The sequence below is a fragment of the Palaemon carinicauda genome, chromosome 26 (genome assembly GCF_036898095.1).
Source record: "Palaemon carinicauda isolate YSFRI2023 chromosome 26, ASM3689809v2, whole genome shotgun sequence".
NCBI classification, from domain to species: Eukaryota; Metazoa; Arthropoda; class Malacostraca; order Decapoda; family Palaemonidae; genus Palaemon; species Palaemon carinicauda.
The window spans coordinates 52,875,005-52,893,081 of NC_090750.1; the positions used below are offsets into that span (position 1 = coordinate 52,875,005).

The 18,077-nt window shown below is 37.2% G+C and overlaps 1 long non-coding RNA gene across 1 annotated transcript in view; it reads left to right on the top strand.

Moving 5' to 3' along the window:
- Positions 1 to 18,077, top strand: part of LOC137620161 (uncharacterized) — a 35,812-nt gene that overhangs the window by 12,969 nt on the left and 4,766 nt on the right. Inside the window, exon 2 of the long non-coding RNA XR_011040005.1 lies at positions 9,908 to 10,120. This is a non-coding gene — a long non-coding RNA (uncharacterized lncRNA). The remainder of the gene's footprint in view (positions 1 to 9,907; positions 10,121 to 18,077) is intronic.

The following is an 18,077-nucleotide window of genomic DNA, read 5'->3' on the forward strand; positions in this document are numbered from 1 at the left end:
GAGAATGCTTCAAACTGGTCTTGGCCAATCTGCTTGGCGTTACGGACTGTTTCTATGACTGCAGGGTCTGCGATCTCCTTTGTGTCGAGCACCAGCAAGTCCTGACTGTCCTCCTTGAAAGGGTTGCCCAGCTCTTCAATGACGGCCACGAGTGAGCGCACATCTCTGGCAAAAGTGTTCTGCACACTTGGTGTCTCTTCGTGGTGACGTGTCTCCTCTTGATCGTGTGGATGCAGATTGAAGTCGTCAAATTCCACAATCACTCTAGCAACCTCCGGTCCGGCAACCATCCAGCGCCTCAGTGCAGTTGGATTGTCTGTGAGGCCGATGGCTCCTCCATCACCCTTGACATACGCGTTGTTCTGCTCATGTCCTTGGTCAAGAGGGATTGCTGAAAAGATCCTCTTGGTCTTCTGGACTGTGAAGTGTCCCTTGCTAAACTCTGTGAAGACGTCTGGATGTTTGTTTGCCAGCTCTGCCATGTCCCGTAGATGCACTGGTATCCATCGGGCATAGTTCGTGTGGTCTAGTGCGAAGAACCACGGAGCCAGTTCTGTCAGAGCATCCACGTACATGCTAAAATTGGCTTCTCTCAGAGATCGCACATAGATCAGAGTGGACAGCTCCAGTGCCAAGACTGTTGACCAGTACTGAAACTGCGGATAACTCTGTTCTCTCTGACTGCACCAGTCTTCGAAGCTTTCAGGGTGCTCATCATCTTCTGTATTGGTGGTGCTGTACTTGTCATAGGCACGCCGTTGGAGATTATACAACGCAGCCGCTGTGACTTGGTGTGCTCTTCTGGTGCGTGTGACGTGAGCTGCTCGAAGAAATGAGTCTGTTATTCCTTCAGTTGTGATCTCTGCTTGTACCAGTGCTTGGGTCCACCCACTTCCCTGCAACCAGTCACCCAGGGTCTTCAGTGCCGTCATCTCAATATGCAACCCCCCAAACATCACCACCAGTTGGTCTTCTCCATATGTGTTTGGCCACTTCCACTGGATCTGTTTTGCTAGAGTGAATAGTGGCTGGTCGCAAGTCAGAACTGGAGTTTGGCCTGGGTTGAGATGTTTAACTGCACTCCTGACTACATCAATAGAGTGTCTGATCATTGCCACAGTGTGAGCACACTCCTGGAACAAGGGAAGCAGGGACGTTGGTGTGATGACTGGTTGCTTTGGATCTTGGTGCCTTGCATGGTATGCAGCCCATGATGTGTTTTCACAGGCCTCAACATCATCTTTGAGAACACTTCTCGTGTTCTCCAGCCACATATACTCATCTTCTATGTGCTGCTCACAGTTGTGGCGTCTAAGAGAGGTCACAGAAGTAGCTGGGATCATTTGCCCTTTGACAGAAGAAGCAACAGGACGTACATCCGTGTAATATTCTGGTAGAGGCTCAACCGTCTTTGATCCAGTATCACGCCCAGTGAGAGCAATGCTACGATCCACTCCCTCATCTGCACACGTTGGGTGTTGAAAAAGCGAGATTCCTGTTCCATGGAATGAATTCTTGGCTGTGGTGGCACTTGGGTTGTGGTCAATGTTGTCCACAGCCGCAGTTGTGAACACATTGCTACGCAGGGTAGGCGGGCAGACCACTTCCTCTATGCGGTACAGCTGACACACGCTGTTTCCCATCTGGGCAGAAAGACGTAGGACTCTGTCATATGAGATGCTTAGGCCCAGAGAGAAGAGCTTGTCCACAAGTCCTCTCTTGCGTGTTTCAGCATACAGCATCAGCCCAACATAGGTTGGAAGAGGAGTTTCTTGAGACGTACTGTGTCTGACAGCTGGAGGCTCCTGTGTCTTGGTTGCTCCCTGCTTCCGACTTTGCTTGACACTGTTGAACTTGAGAAGCTGCGCAATGGAAAGAGCGGCTTGTGTTGAAGAGGAATGGCTTTGATTCTTGATGGTGGGGCCATCCAGCACCATATTTACCATTGCAACTAGTACGTTTGGCACAGAGTCCTCCTGACAGCCGCCCGGGAATGATCCACGGAATTGGTAAGTGTCTTCAAACATATATCGACGAACTATCTGTGCAGCACGCGCAAGGTGAACTGCCTCAGTGTCACAGTCTTGCTCGCAGGCTTTGCCTAGCGCTTCACCAATGTCTTCATCAAACGCTAGTAAAACATCTCGGCCTTTGCTGTGGGATCTCAGGCCTGGTATCTGGGCTAACAGGCGCTCTTTCAGCCTTGTGCTATTAACTTTCTGGCACAAAACAACCCCGAGCTGTTCCATTCTTGTTGTGTATAGCTTTACAAGTTCTGCGAGTCTGAAGACTGGGGTGGTGCCCTCTTCTAGGTGGGTTTCCTCGATATACAGGACCAGTTCAGCCAGTACGATTCTTGACATTACACCTTCATGGTCAGTTTTCTGCTCGGCTTCTACAGTGGTCTTTGCACGATAGTAAAGAGCCAACAAACACTTGGAATGGTACTTGGCCTCCAGAGCCACCATATCACCCATGCTGAGCCTGGCTATGAGTTCATTGTCCCCAACTTGCGCTGCACACTTCCGTACGCGTGTGTCCACCTGGAAGGTTGTTACTTCATGTAGGGTCTCTGTGCCAGACTTTCCACAGAAAAAGCAGGAGGTGCCGCTGGTAGTGGCTTCTGAAGAGTGTGTTCTGGCGCGCTTGGCCTGGACATTGTCAGTACTATCAAATGCTGAGCTGCTTGCGATGCGTCTCTTCTCTGCTCTTCGTAGCATTGTGTTATTGTATTTGAGCATACATGTTTTATGCCACTTGGCCTGGTGGGCAACCATTGTCGCCTCAACACCTTGTCCTTCATCTAGTCTCTGTAACTGAACAGTTCTTGGCAGTTCTCCGAGTTCATCAAATTTGACCAAGTTTGCAGCCATTGTCGTGTATCCACTCCCAGGGTCTCGGCGTTTAGACAGTACTGGGCAGACAAGTGACTCTGTTGTCTCCTCTTGACATACAAGACACAGCTTCCAGTTTGTCTCAGGAGGTGTTGTGGGAGTACGTTGCTCAAAAGTATCGACCAGTTGGAACTTCTTTGCCATGGCTGCAGTCTGGAACAACGCGTCTCTGATGTCAGGTGGTGCTGCTGCTGCCTCACCTGCAAAGACACAAAACACCACCATGTTACCACAAGTTACTACTACAAGCACCATGACTATCAACACTATACTATTACTGCAGCCGCCGTCACTGCCACCAACGCTGCCGCTGCAAAGTAAAATTCATTTTCTTGTGAAATGGTAGCCAAATTATTTGGTAAGCACAGAAGTATGTGTAATTGTACAATACTTATCACCTCTAGCACACTTATCACCTTTAGCATCCACAAAAAGACAAATTATGGTACATATTCAATGACGCTAACGGTAAATAGCGGCCATTTTGAAAAATGGCCGCCAAATGTGCTACGGGGAGAATCTTGAATGCCTCCATATCCAAAATTGTTCAGAATGTATTAATCCACATGTGTGCCAATTTTGGTGCTTTTAGAACAATTTGAACAATTGGTTTCATATTTCTTACTATGCCGCTGGGCTATAAGTAACACTTCTTCGAAACGCTCTGAAGGAAGGGAAGAAGTTCCTCTTTTTTCTAAGAGTAAACGGGTTAATTAAGCACATCTGTCAATTCATTGTACCACCAAAAATTAAGCCAATGTTTGAAACATTCATTGCTGTAGTTTCATGGAAATTCATAAGCCGGTTTGTTAGATATTTGGGAAAAACACTATTACACGGCCTCCAGAAACTATAGTAGGTGCCATATACTGGACGTGGGCTGTCAATTGCCTCCACCTGGTCCTGTCTCTAGCTCTGTATAATTTTGAATAGTCCAGCTGTTATATTCTCACTTATTTCCTCTGGTAGGCTGTCCAAAAATACTTACCTTTGCCGGCCTCTTGCTCTTCTCCCCTCTATCTATCTTTCCCGTAAGGCACAAAATTTCGACTTTTTCTCTTCTTATTACATGTCACAGATTTTCCATCTAATTCCTCTTTATCAAATTTAGAAGTGATCTCTCTCTCTCTCTCTCTCTCTCTCTCTCTCTCTCTCTCTCTCTCTCTCTCTCTCTCTCTCTCGTCTATGGGATCTTGAGCATTCTTCTGTAAAACCATAATTCAGCTGCATTTATTTCCCTTTTCAAGTTCTTGTTTAATGTCCACTTTTCTAAACGCCATGCAGGGACGTTTCCAATTGGCCACCTCAACCAATCTTAATCATTATTCTTTCCTATTACCATAAGCAGCAGTTTTATTTCCATTTATTTTTAGTAGTTTGTCAATCATTCCCTAATACTTTCTCTAAAATCTTAACTGTATCATCAGTGTCATTTATGGAGAAGTAAAATTATATATCATCAACAAAAAGCTTGACCTCACTTCAATTCCCTGTAATAGTTTTGATAGATCAATACTAAGGATACAAAATAAATTAGTATTGGGCCTAATACACGTCCGAGTGGCATCTCTGCTTAATGGTTCGCGTGATGAGTAAGAATTTCCAATTTCGTACAAAATAGCTTCTTTTAACCCGAGAATTGTTAGATAGTTTCATGTTAATTGGAGCCAAAATGTACATATACTGTAGGTTCTAGAGCTTTCAAATATGCGGACCCAAGATTATATAACAAGCTCCCACTAGACATCAGAAAGAATAAATATATCAAGACTTTCAAGAGGAAACTGAAGATTTTCTTGCTGATTAAGTCCTTCAATGAAGTGGATTGGAAAATTAACGCGTAATACGCTCTCAAATACCAAAAAATATATACGACAAACTGATCTTGCAGGTCCTGTAATGAGTAGGGCATTTCTTTGTGTAATAGGACCAGGAAAACAGCCACACCTGTCTTCATCCACAATTGCAAGTAAATCATATTTACAATACTGCATATAGTTGTCCCCTTAGATAATAATTGTCTATATGCAGGCTGGTTATCCGGCAATGTTTCATACTTCCCATATGACTAATTAGTAATTCAAGCCCTTTTGCCATGAAGGATGAATTCGAAATAGCCACTGTCTCACTTTAAGGATATTTACTCGTCAATGGTAGCATTTAATATTTCTGAAATACTATAAAAGTATGTTACTCCAATTACTTTAGATATTGCCATAAGATAAATTACCCGATTTGATTTGTAGCCGCCTTTAAAAGTCCTGATGACTTCTTTATTAAAACAGGATGTCAGAAAACTCTCAATCATTATTAAAACATTTTTTTTATCTTATTTGTGTCTGGTTTAACACCAATCTGATTCTGAATAGGCGCAAAAGATCCAATTGTATATTTTTATTTTGCTTTTGGAATTTTAGTAAGTTATCAGTGAGTTCTTGGGCACAATGTACACCCGGTAGCATTTTTCTTTAACCTTTTAGAAAACTACTGTATATAGCTCACTCCTTTTTGTTGCTGCTATTTCCTTCTTAATAGGCCCTTTATGGCTATGTATTCCTTCTATCCTACCTCCTCCTGTAAATCCTGTTAGCACTCATTATCTTCATCATTCACTTTGTAACAAACTCCACTTAACCTCTACGTTTTTTTCTCTCATCGAAACAAGTTTAGTCAGATATAGTCTTTACCAGAAAATCCATATAATTTAAATAAGTCTTTAAACGCAAATACGTGTGTTGAGGATACTTGTTCCTCGTATATCATAGATTCGATATCACTGGAATGTATTTGAGCAAGATATTTATTAGGAATTTTTTTTACAATGACATCAAAAAATCTTTAAATAAATCAGTTACTTTTCTTTATCTATTCTTGCGTCCTTTTCAAGGAATAAGATTTATTAGTTTGTAAAGGTTGCATTAACACTTATTATATAACTCTCTCTCTCTCTCTCTCTCTCTCTCTCTCTCTCTCTCTCTCTCTCTCTCTCTCTCTCTCTCTCTCTCTCTCTCTGCTGTTTTTGTTTCCATTATTTAATGAATATTTTGTTAGTAAACTCTCTTAAGTTTCACGAGTGGGTCTCCCACAGAAGTACTGATTACGTCAGAATTGTTTAATTTCAGTGTCCCTGCAAAAATTGTTAAAAACAACTTAAAGAATATTTTTAGTTAGTGGAAATAACATTGATATCCTATGTCAGCAAAAGGGAGATCCATAGTCGGTAAAATTACAAGAACATTTTGTTCAGTCTTCAACAAAGCTATCCCTGCGTAGAGGTAAATTTGAAGACATCCTTTAATAATTCGGTTTTGATAAATCTCTCTCTCTCTCTCTCTCTCTCTCTCTCTCTCTCTCTCTCTCTCTCTCTCTCTCTCTCTCTCGGAAGTATATCCCAAGATGTAAATTATTTGTAAGTGTAGATTAGTCATCTCAGCACATACACTTGCACAGAAGTGGTTGGTAGAATAAGAGGCTTATTCTTTATCTAAATGGAATCTATACCACCAATAAATTGATTTTCAATTTAAATTAAAGTAGGAAATTACCGTGATAAAAGCCCAAGTAGGAACACGGCTTTTGATTTAAGTTTTTAGAAAATATTCTTGGGTAAACCTTTATAGAAACGATTTATTTTGTATGCAACTCGTGTTTTTTTTCTCATATTCCGATAGCAGACCTATAATTACCCCATTAGTAATGGCTAATTAACTCTTACTGTAAGGGGGTTGGGGTCCCTTGCCTATTTTTCGACCAACCAGACAGAACTGGTTTTCTACATATTTGTTCTTCGTTGTCAGTGAACTGTAAAATCTAAAAAAAAAATAAAAAAAAAAATGTTTAATCTGAAAATGGGAAGCCTTATTTAGTAAATAATACCAACGGTCTTTGTTCAGTATCAGGGTAAAAAGTTGAATCAATTTTGTTACTAAGTGATGATTACCTTCATGGGTAAATTACAGGCGACATTATCATTTTGATATTAAAACCTTTTCATTACTGATCCGCAAGATTGCATGAATCTTCAACACTGAAAGACATACTTTGTGGATTAGGCAATTTGAATCGAAGGTGTGACTTTAATTCTGTATTAATTAGCAGGAAAAATGCAGAACTGTATTTTATTATGTTAAATGGTCAGTGTTTCTGTTTTTTAACCACTATGAAATTAAAGACGATGCTACTACAGTTATAATTTTAATCTAACAGCGTATATATTTTTAATAACTTAGTTGTTCACATTTGAAATTGTGGTAAAGATCGACTCTTGAATGGTTGAGCATTGTTTCCACAATCGTGTGGTGTAAGCTGTAACATCATACAGCAGTGGCAATCTTTATTTCAAGTTACAATTTACGAATAAAATTCACAATTACGTCTTTGTTACATCATTTTTGCGTTTCTCGTTTTGTGTATGTGTAGTTTTTTTTTTCTTTTTTTTTTTTATCCAGCGACAGTAAATGGCTTCTCATACATGAACTTTACTTTTAGGGCTAAATTATAGTAATCTTTATTTATTGCATTATCAGCTAGTCTTTTATATTATGTAAATATTAATCTGGCTAATGTTAGTATATGCTAATGATGAATTATAAACCACATCAGGAAAACCAATATTGAAATACCTATGTTTATATAAATATGTATTCGTAAAAACGAACTTTTATACTTTATATTTTCTTAAAAGTGAAAAAAGGGCTGTTTTTTCTGGTCCTGTCACACAGGGCCTAAACTACAATGTCAGTTCATCGTGTACATATTCTAAGGTATTTAGCATATCACACATTTCGTGTTTATTGTCAAATGCTTTCGTTTTGAAAATGAGGTAATATTTCATTTAGTATTCATCCTAGATTTATTTACATGTAGATTTTTACTATCAGTTTTCATGTGTTGGTTATGGCAGAATCGTAAGAAGTTAGGACGAATTTCTTGAAAATATTTTTGGGAAAGCATTTATAGATACGTCTTTTGTATTAAACCATCATCAATATTTTTCTATCATTCACTAGTGTGCAGGCGTAATCAAAGTATTAGTTAATGACTAAACTCTTACTGTAAGGCCCTAGTCTATTTTTCGACCAGTCAGGCAAAAGTGAATTTCAACATATTTGCTCTTCGTTAAGAAGACGAGCCTACTCGGTGTCAGTGATTTCTTTAAATTGTTTTTTAATCCGAAAATATGAAGCCTTATTTAGTTTAATGTAAAGGCAATAAGGTAATTTTGTTTTGAGTGTATTAACATTTGAATTAATTAATGATGAATAGTTCCATGTGGAAATCTCCGAAGGCAATGCCATTTTGATGAAACAAAACTGATTATTAGTGATCAACAAGATTGCAAAAAGCGTCAATATCGTCTTTAATACTTCGTGGACTAAGCAACTTGAATCGAAGGCGTGACTATAAACTCTTTATATGTGTACTACATTTCATCTGTAACTAGTTTAGATTTTTTTTAATTTTGCGGCTGGGAAATGGTAGTGTTTATAAATAGTTTGATACTTGACATTAAGATATTTTCTGTGTAAGGAAATATATTACTTTAATTGGTCTACAATAATCAGCAATGAAAGTATTTTGACTTTTCTAATTCAAAGTCTTTGTTGAGATGTTTAAAAAGTTATACCATTTCTGAGTTGAGATATCTTGATGTGGTTAAAGGGTTTGCGTATCAATATGATTAACAAAGTTGCACTAGTCAGGGCCACCCATACTAGGTTGGTTTGCTGTGAAGGATCAGAGCAAAGTCTCCCACCATCACCATTCCACAATGGGTCAGTGTGCTGAGGAAAAGACTGTGGCCAAACCCCAGACATAAATTGATATGTCTGAGGTCTTTGTTCTGCAGTGGACCAGAAACGCCTGTTGTTGTTGTTGTTGTTGTTGTTGTTGTTATAATCCAACTAAGTACAAATTTAACAGTGCACAGATACTGAGGTACTTAATAAATTTAATTATCTTAATTCTCGCTTTGATAGGTGGTCGTTAAATGTTAAGGAGTTAGTTAATGAGATAGTTAATTTGATAGTCTTTTGTTGACTAGCAATGCAAGAGCCTGTGACCTACGTAAGTTGGGGGAATAATAACTGAACCCAAGTCAGATGGTCTAGAAAATTCGAGAGAGAGAGAGAGAGAGAGAGAGAGAGAGAGAGAGAGAGAGAGGGGTCCCTTCGAAAGCAAAATAATGCAACTTCTCATGATTTTGTACTGTAATTAAAACCAAAAAAACAGTTTGGGGTCCTCGAACCCTTCCCCATACTCAACACTTAGAGAGAGAGAGAGAGAGAGAGAGAGAGAGAGAGGGGGGGGGGATACGTGTCGAATTGGTCACTGTGAATGTCCTTTGCATTAAAATTTGGGAGAAACATTACCGAGGTATTTTTGGATGTTGACCTGAATTTTAAACCCGTGTATTTATTACCAATCCTTCTCCATATATTCAGTATCAATACCAAATTCTCTCCCATGCTTGTTTAATATAGCCTTAATTACGTTTTCGTTCGTATTATTTCACAAATCTATTCCATAACATTTAAAATTTCGATGCTTTATGTAACTTATACTTCCATTTAACCCATTCATTGGTAATTTGTAGTATATAGCTTTTTAAACATTATTTTATTCTTGCTACTTAGGATACAATGTGATACTTAAATTATGTACGAGGTAACTATTGACAATGAACTTTCTAGAAATTATAGTGCCCTGCACCTTGTGACTAACGAGGAGCATGAAACCTGGTTGTTATGGGAGTAGTAAAACAGTTATAAGTAAATTAATAATACAACTTTAAAGTTTGAATTTGGGAAATGAGTTTCCTAATGCATTTTTTTCCATTTTTTTTATTTCTAATAATCATTCAGTTACTAATGCTGTAACATTTCTCTCTCTCTCTCTCTCTCTCTCTCTCTCTCTCTCTCTCTCTCTTACTACTATAAATGTTATTATATATGGATTGACTGAATACAATGATGGATAAATTTACTAGAGTATTAATTCATTTCATTTTTCAGAAGATGGACACACTATTCAAGAGGATAGAAGAGGAGAATCTTTCGGAGCCGTATATTAAATGTCCCTTCTGAAGACCACAAGACTCTAGAGCAAGATAATCATCATGCAGGTGCCATATCCCAGGAAGGTTGGGCATTCATGGCTGTCCATTCCTCTCTCTTTCCGACTCTCAGCAGCAACCGAGCTGTAGATATACACTGCATTAATTATAGGTAAGTGGTTAACTAAAAAAGAGATTTTTTAGTGTGAGAGAACATTAAAAGTCCAACCTTCCTGCTTTTTAGGCTGGTGGAGGATCATTCAATCTTAAATAAATTTTTAATACTAAATTTCATTTTTGGTTAAATTCTTCCTGCCAGTCCCAAATGTACATCCTGTGTCCGGTGTCTATAGACCAAATTGTTGTTGTTATGATGATGAGGATTATTATTATTATTAGTAGTAGTAGTAGTAGTAGTAGTAGTAGTAGTAAGCTACAACCATAGTCGGAAAAGCAAGATGCTACAATCACAAGGGCTCCAACAGGGAAAAATAGTCCAGTGAGGAAAGGAAATATGAGAATAAACAATATAAGAAGTAATAAACACTTAAAATATTCTAAAACCATTAACATCATTAAAACAGGTTCTATTCCTGTATTCTGTGCTCTCTCTACTAATAAAATGCATTCATTTGCTTGTAGTAAAGAAAATTCTATTCCAATTTCATCTTGGCTTATGTCTCGTCTAACATTTTCACAGACATCTCAATAAGTACTTCCCAAAATATCAACACGGCCACTTTTTTTATGTTTATTAACTTTATCCAAACTTTTGCCACTTTTCTCACTTTATAAAATTGCTCTCTCAATATGTAACTAACTCCCACCACTTACATAAGGCCACTTGTATTAATTTTCGATCTTGTCTTCATTGCACTTTTTAAACAATACGAACTTAATCCTTTTAACATACTGTTCCTCCTTCTTTCCTTTCTTTCTTTCTTCCCTCCTTCCTTCCTTCATCTTGCTTTGTTTCTTTCTTTCTTTCTTCCGTCTCCATGATTTTGATAATTTGTTTGCAAAACATGACCAAATCACCAAGTCTTTTTAACTGAGCCTATAACACCTTACTATTTTGACTGTGTATAATAAAATATCTGATCCTATCTCTTCTCGTCACTGCACATCCATTTTATCATTCATATTTCTACCACTTCCATTTCTCTATCTTAGGCCTTCGAAATCATTAGTGTGTCAGTCCCCCTAAAACCACTGCAGATCTAATGTCACATCTATTGAACCTTCTTTTAACCTTTGCACTGATCCCCTTCTCCCCTAGGAATCCTGATTACCAGCTCCAATTCACCTAAGCCCTTTGTATTGCTTAGTTAATTTCTCTTCATATTTCCATTTGTTAATTTGATTCTAGATAAAAAATCCAACTTTCTTGATGTCATCTAATCTCAGTGTCACTGAACCCAGTCGATCTTCTACCATCCATAGAAATTATCTTTTTATCTGCTTATCCAATGCCTTGATTTTCAAGTGTTTGGCTCCACATTTCTAGCTTTTGAGTTTTCCCAAACAAATTTAGGCGAAAAGATATGCTCTGGGGAATCTCTTCTCATACGTCTGATATAATGATGTTCAGCACAAGGTCAAAATCGTAGGGACTAAGAGCTATTCATCAGATTGAATTTTTCTGTACTTCTGACAGCATTCTTATTTGTGATGCTGCCTCTACATACCATATCCCTTCTTTCTATACATTTCTCTGCTATATTGGTTGATTAATTTGGTAGTTAAGATCATATTTATCTAAAAGCTGTTTATCCTATGAGAGAGAGAGAGAGAGAGAGAGAGAGAGAGAGAGAGTCCCCGTATTTTTAATTGCATTATGAAATTATTGTGAAGGCCCCCCCCCCCTCTCTCTCTCTCTCTCTCTCTCTCTCTCTCTCTCTCAAAGAAATTAATTGCTAAAACACTGAAAGCTTATTCAGTCCCAAAACCTATTTAAAAACACGATTTTATTCCTAAAATACCATCGCTGATCAAATTAATTTGAATGAAATGATTATTTTAATTTTTCGTAATCCAGTCGACAAACAAATGTAATCACCTCATTAGGTATGGCAAGACTCTTATTATAAGTACTCTTGGTTCCTCGTCTGTGCTATCGGTTGTTTTTTTTCAAGCAAAGGTTGTTACCCGCAGTTCTGCTCAAGGTGGGAAGGCAGAGAGAAACTCATTCGGTGTTCAAGGTCGCTCAGAAAGGACAGAGCCAAGGGACAGTGACATTGCACTATCGAGTAGACAATGCAATTGAGACTGACCATACAGTATATACATATGATCAGCCCCCAATCACCTCTTCATCCAAGCTAGGACAAAGGATAACTCAGCAGGTAGACCTATAGGCTCCCCCCCCCCTCCTAAGCTCACAAGGATGGTGAGGTTACAGCAACCAAAGAATCTAACGAGTTTGAGCGGGACTCAAACCCTAGTCTGGCGTCCACCAGTCACGGACGTTACCACATCGTTAAAATACTTTTTTGAGTTGTATTTTTAATGTCCAAAATGACGATAAATACTTCCATGAGCAAATTACCTCCGGCACTAATTTGTGAAACAAAACTGGTTATAGGTAATAGTGTACGTGAGTTTCTCCAGTGCACAAAATCTTGGTTAATGATCTATGAACTACGAAATTTGTGTTCATAATTTAGACCAAGACCCACTTATTATTTGTGCTTCGGTTTCATGTTCAGTGGAGATTTATTTTATTCGTCTCGTAATAGTTAAGTTGAATATGTATATATTTATGTAAATATCAACCATAATGGCATTTAATACCGAATTCAACCTTGGGAATATATATCCACTGGAATCATTTATGATAATAGCTTCTGGCTGGGCAGAGATTTGAACCTAGAGGTAGGGAGATATATTCATGTATGTATGTATGCAGTACCAACTCCTATCAAGTTTGAATGCCTATTGCATGCTTAATTATTTGTTGACCATCATGATAAGTTCCAGCAAATTTGCAACCAGGCATGAATCACTGTCAATTCGTAGGGGGGAGGGGCGCTGTGGGTGGCTCCTAGTGGGATGGGGCGGGGGGTGTATTTCAGGGGTGGTAATTATGAGTGGTCAGTGTGTGTGCAGGGGAAGTATTTTTGGAAGATATAAATTATGGATTAAATTTATATACATTATATATATATATATATATATATATATATATATATATATATATATATATATATATAAATTGTTGTGAAAAAAAAAATTATATTGGTAACCCTAAATTTAGCTTCTGTGTTCTTAAGCTCCAGGTTTAATGAAGTTGTGAATGAAAAAATATATTGGTAATCCCAAATTTAGCTCCTGTATTTTTTATATGAGCCCCTTTATTGAATTGTGCTATAACCTTTTGATTTATTTATTTACTAAGCGTATTGGCTCGAAGTAAATATACATATTTTGCTTAGCCATATTGATATATTAGGTTACTTTATATTAAGGACTGTTTCCTGGTTTTATCACACACAGGGGATCCCTCTGCTCTACAGGACCTACAAATTTGTATGCCGTACACAACCTTAGGTATTTAGAGTATCACACATCCTATTCCGTGTTTATTGCCAAATCCACATATCAAAGCACTCAGGAATCGAGAAATTCTTTTATATCTTCTTGAAAGACTTAATATCTTCAGTCTTTCGAATGTCTCGTGGGAGCTTATTGTATAGTCTTGGGGCCGCATATTTGAGAACTATAGACCTACAGTAAAGGTTTAAAGGCCACTCATGAATGGCAGAAGAAAGGAACAGGGGCATTGCCCTCTCGAGCAGGACTATGCCCTAGAGACTGACCATATGTACATATGATCAGCCCCTCTCCGCCCAAGGATCAAGGTCTCCCCCAAACCCCCCTCCTAAGCTTACAAAGTTGGTAAGGTTGAAGCGACCAAAAGGAATTGACATATATCTATATTCCGATAACCTAAAACCATCTGTAACTATTCTCGTGTCAACACAATTTATTGGCAGCGGCCAAAGGAAATTGACATGTATCTTGGTTCCATAAACTTGAAACTATCTGTAACTATTCTCGTGTCAACGCACCATGTTGGCTGCACAATAAGTAGCAACTCTCTTAGATATTTTGGACGTCCGGTTCTGATAACTTGAGTAATAGTACAAAGACACTATTCAAGCTTAAATAGGCTCTGTTTATTGTTTTGTAATATCTTAAGTTTTCATTTGAGTAGATCGTGACAGAACGAGTTTCAATGGTCAATCTCGGAAATAAAATAGGAAATAACACGGGACTTATCATAGTCTCAGTTTGCCTTACTCCTGTAGTGACGTATTATGACGTCATTATGACGTAACACCGAAAATGACGAGTGGACTTATCCAGTGTAGGTCAATACAAGACGGACAATCGGTTAGCTGTTGTCCAAAGGTATTTTTTGTTTGGTTTTGGAAAGAGACAGAAGTGACGACCCCTGTTATTTCTCATTACCCGAACTTGGTAAGGTTAAGTTTATTTGGTTTTGTATCGAAGTGTTTGAATAACAAATTGTTATTATAATGCAGGATTCGCCTTTGGTCTTATTCAATGTCATTTAATTCAATGTGATTTGAAAATCGACTGTGTGACGAATTTTAGTATAAGTTCATATTTCGACTTCAGATGTCACTGCAGTTGGCTTGGTCATCTGGTGGTATTGATAAACGGTAGTCTTAAAGACGCATTTATAATTGTTTTTTCTAACTAAGCTAGTAGGCTATGTGTGTGTTTTAATCGTGGACGATATCTGGCTAGAGAGGCATTATGGAATTGGTAATGGCAATTTCAAAGGGCCCTTCTTAGAAGCTAATATATTACACGTATTACGATCTCCAAAGTCAGGAAGACTTTGTTAGTTAGTGTCTCAATGGAGAACTCATAACAATACAATATAAATCTGGCAGTGAGCACAAACTATGGTAAATTCCAAATTTATGGAACTTCCAAAAACTATATTTAATGTAAGTAACTTCGTTAAATAAAGTGGGGTTTTAATGACAAAACAGCAACATTACATGAATTACCAGCAAGATATTTTTTCATAATGATCATAACGTAGGTCAAGGTGCTATAATTTGACTCCTGGATAATAACTTTCAAATCGATGGATTTAAAACTGTTATCATTTGTGCTTTGTTTCATTTATATTTAATAGCCTCGTCATCTATATACTGGCAGGGGATTTATAGTAATCACCTCCGCCAACTAAGTTGGAAGGAGATTACGTTTTACCCCCTGTTTTTGTATGTGTTTGTTTGTATGTGAACAGCTTCCAGGCCACAATTTTAATCGTAATGAAATTTACAAGATTAACTGTTTTGAGAATAGCTAGAAATGATTAAATTTTGGAAGGTCACTCAAAGTTCAAGGTCATGGTCAAACAAAACTCCCAATTCACGTAATCAGCCATAAGTTTGGACATCGTTGTCACAGAGACTTCAAACTTGGTTCATATTTGAGATATGAAAATCCACGCCAAATAATACACGTTAAAGCCAAAGGTCAAGGTCAAGGTCGAGCAAAAGGTTGAGAAATAAGCTGTCATGGCGGAGGTCTGCGCTCTACCGAGTGTCCCTCTATTTTAATATGAATTTCCTTAAGACTTGACATCTGATTGGTTTCTGACCTTAGCACAGATGGTGTAGCAAGTGTACTTTGTATAAGGGGATGGGGCTTGGTTTTAAGACCTCTGGCCTCTGACCTCTCCGTGTATGTGTGGCTGCTTACTACAATGGTCATTAGAGATGGATTTATTAGTTAAAACATCTTAACATCTATACATTACTTGAGTTAACTTCAGTATTCAAACATTTAGAAACAAATGTATTGAAGTGTTGTATGGCTTGTCAAATTTAAATAGTTTTCGAGAGAATTTAAGACTACAGTATTGTTGGTTCAGGAAAAGCAACAGAGAAAGAGTAGTTGGAGAATGAATGTGCCATGTAAGTGTTAACCAGAATACTTTTCATATTAATCAAAATATTGCCAAAGGGAAATTTAAAGTATTTAAATAGTTACAAGAACCTTTCTTGTACCAGTATTCTTTCTTTCTTTCTTATTTTGTAGCTCAATTATTCTTAATAGTTTAAATTACGTAATTATGCATAAATATAATTCAAGGTAAATATGTTTAAAAGGTAATTAGGAGACTACAAACCGCTTTCTTTTGTTAATACAGAAACAAATCTAGAAAAATAAAAAGTTCGCCATGAAATGCAACCTGTGTTGAATGCTAAATGGTAAATACCCACAGAGCGGTTATTCAAACATTCAAATGATCGATTTCACAATAAAAACCTCCTTAACATTGGAGCCTTTGGATTTCTCTTGATTATTGACACTAGCTTAAAACAGACCGAAGTGAGTCTTATTAATTAAGTTAATAATCCTTTCACTTTGTTAATTACAGTTATTGTGAGTGCTGTAATCTGTTGACATGAAATACACTGTAATTTACGAAACGAGTAAATTTGATATATTAGGTTAAAAGTGACTCATTCTAAATGTATATTATTAATTATTTGGTTAATTCTAAATAATTGTCCCTTATGTCATTGTTGCTCTTCTAATAGGAACTTGAGGGCGTAATTGCAAGCCTAGTTTGAACCTTGTTAAACCAAGCAAGACGTTAAACATGAAAGGAATATATTATATTTATATATATATATATATATATATATATATATATATATACATATATATATATATATATATATATATATATATATATATATATATATATATATATATATATATTGTGTGTGTGTGTATAACGTGAAGGTAATTCCATTGCACTCGGCCTATTTGCAATTTAGTAAATTTCCATAGTCTAGTCTTAAACGATCCCACTACTAAAACATCATCTCAAATTAACTTTTTAACTCCTATTATCTCAAACACTGCTATTGGATTTAGCAGTTCTTGTTGTTGCTTTTGGTATAAATTTCCCTCTGAACCAGCTGTCACAAATAAGTTTCCAGTGTAATGATATATATTTTAATGCTACTAAAAGGATGTTTATGAAAATTGAGTTGTTGCAAGGTAATTAAGAATTTCAGTGATAGATTGGTAAGGTACTAAACTCTATCACTGTGGGGCCAGTCAGCCTTTCTCGTAGGTTTAAGTTTATTCCCAAGTGGCAGTAATCTGTCATGTTTTTCAAATTCTCATTTTTGCTTTCGAGGACCGCAAAAAATTGCATTGTTTGGAATGGAAGGGAACAAGATACGTAAAAAGCAGCTAAAATATAAGAACTCACTGGAGTATTCCAAGAAGTTTATTAGCATTTGAATTGGTAATGGGGCCTCATTACGCAAGAGCTAGAATTGACTAAATATTTTCAAACTTATTTTTAAGAAATTCTCAGAAATTATCGGGTGTCTGCGGGTTGTGTGGAATTCAATCATTTTGATTTTAAGACAATTCTCTTCAGTTTTTGATATACCTGCCCTGTTTAATAAGTGCTTTAAGGGTATATAAACTATTAAGAAATTTAAAGAATGTATAATCAGTTTTAAGCATTACGATGCCATAGATGGTCGTGTTTAGTGAAACATTGTTAAGCACAAACAATGCATGGATTCCAGGAACTCGTCCAATTTAACATCACCATACTACTAATAAAACATTTTATTACTGAGTGGCCCTTTCGCATATCAAAAAGCTCTTACTGAAATAAATTCCATGTGCTAACATTTTATCTACCCATTCTTCAGCACTTTGCTTAAATATTGCTCACAATGGAAGAGATAGATTGAATCTGGCAATAACGCAAGACAGCTATCAAAGGTTTTATTTTGAAACGATAACTTCCGTCTATTATTTATCCATAAGACATTTGATAATGCAGAATACTGTTAATTTTACCCAATTACTTTGTTTATTCTAATGGTTTCAAACTATTAGAACTCTGCTGTAGGCCACAGAGCCTTTAAATATGCGACCCCGAGACTATACAATAAGCTCCCACGAGACATCCGATTCATTGAAGATATTAAGGCTTTCAAGAGGAAACTGAAGACACACATATGCTGTGAGTGTTTTGACAGTAGTGATCAAATTGTAAGGGAACAATACGCATTGTGAAATGTTTAATGCTCCCAAAAGAG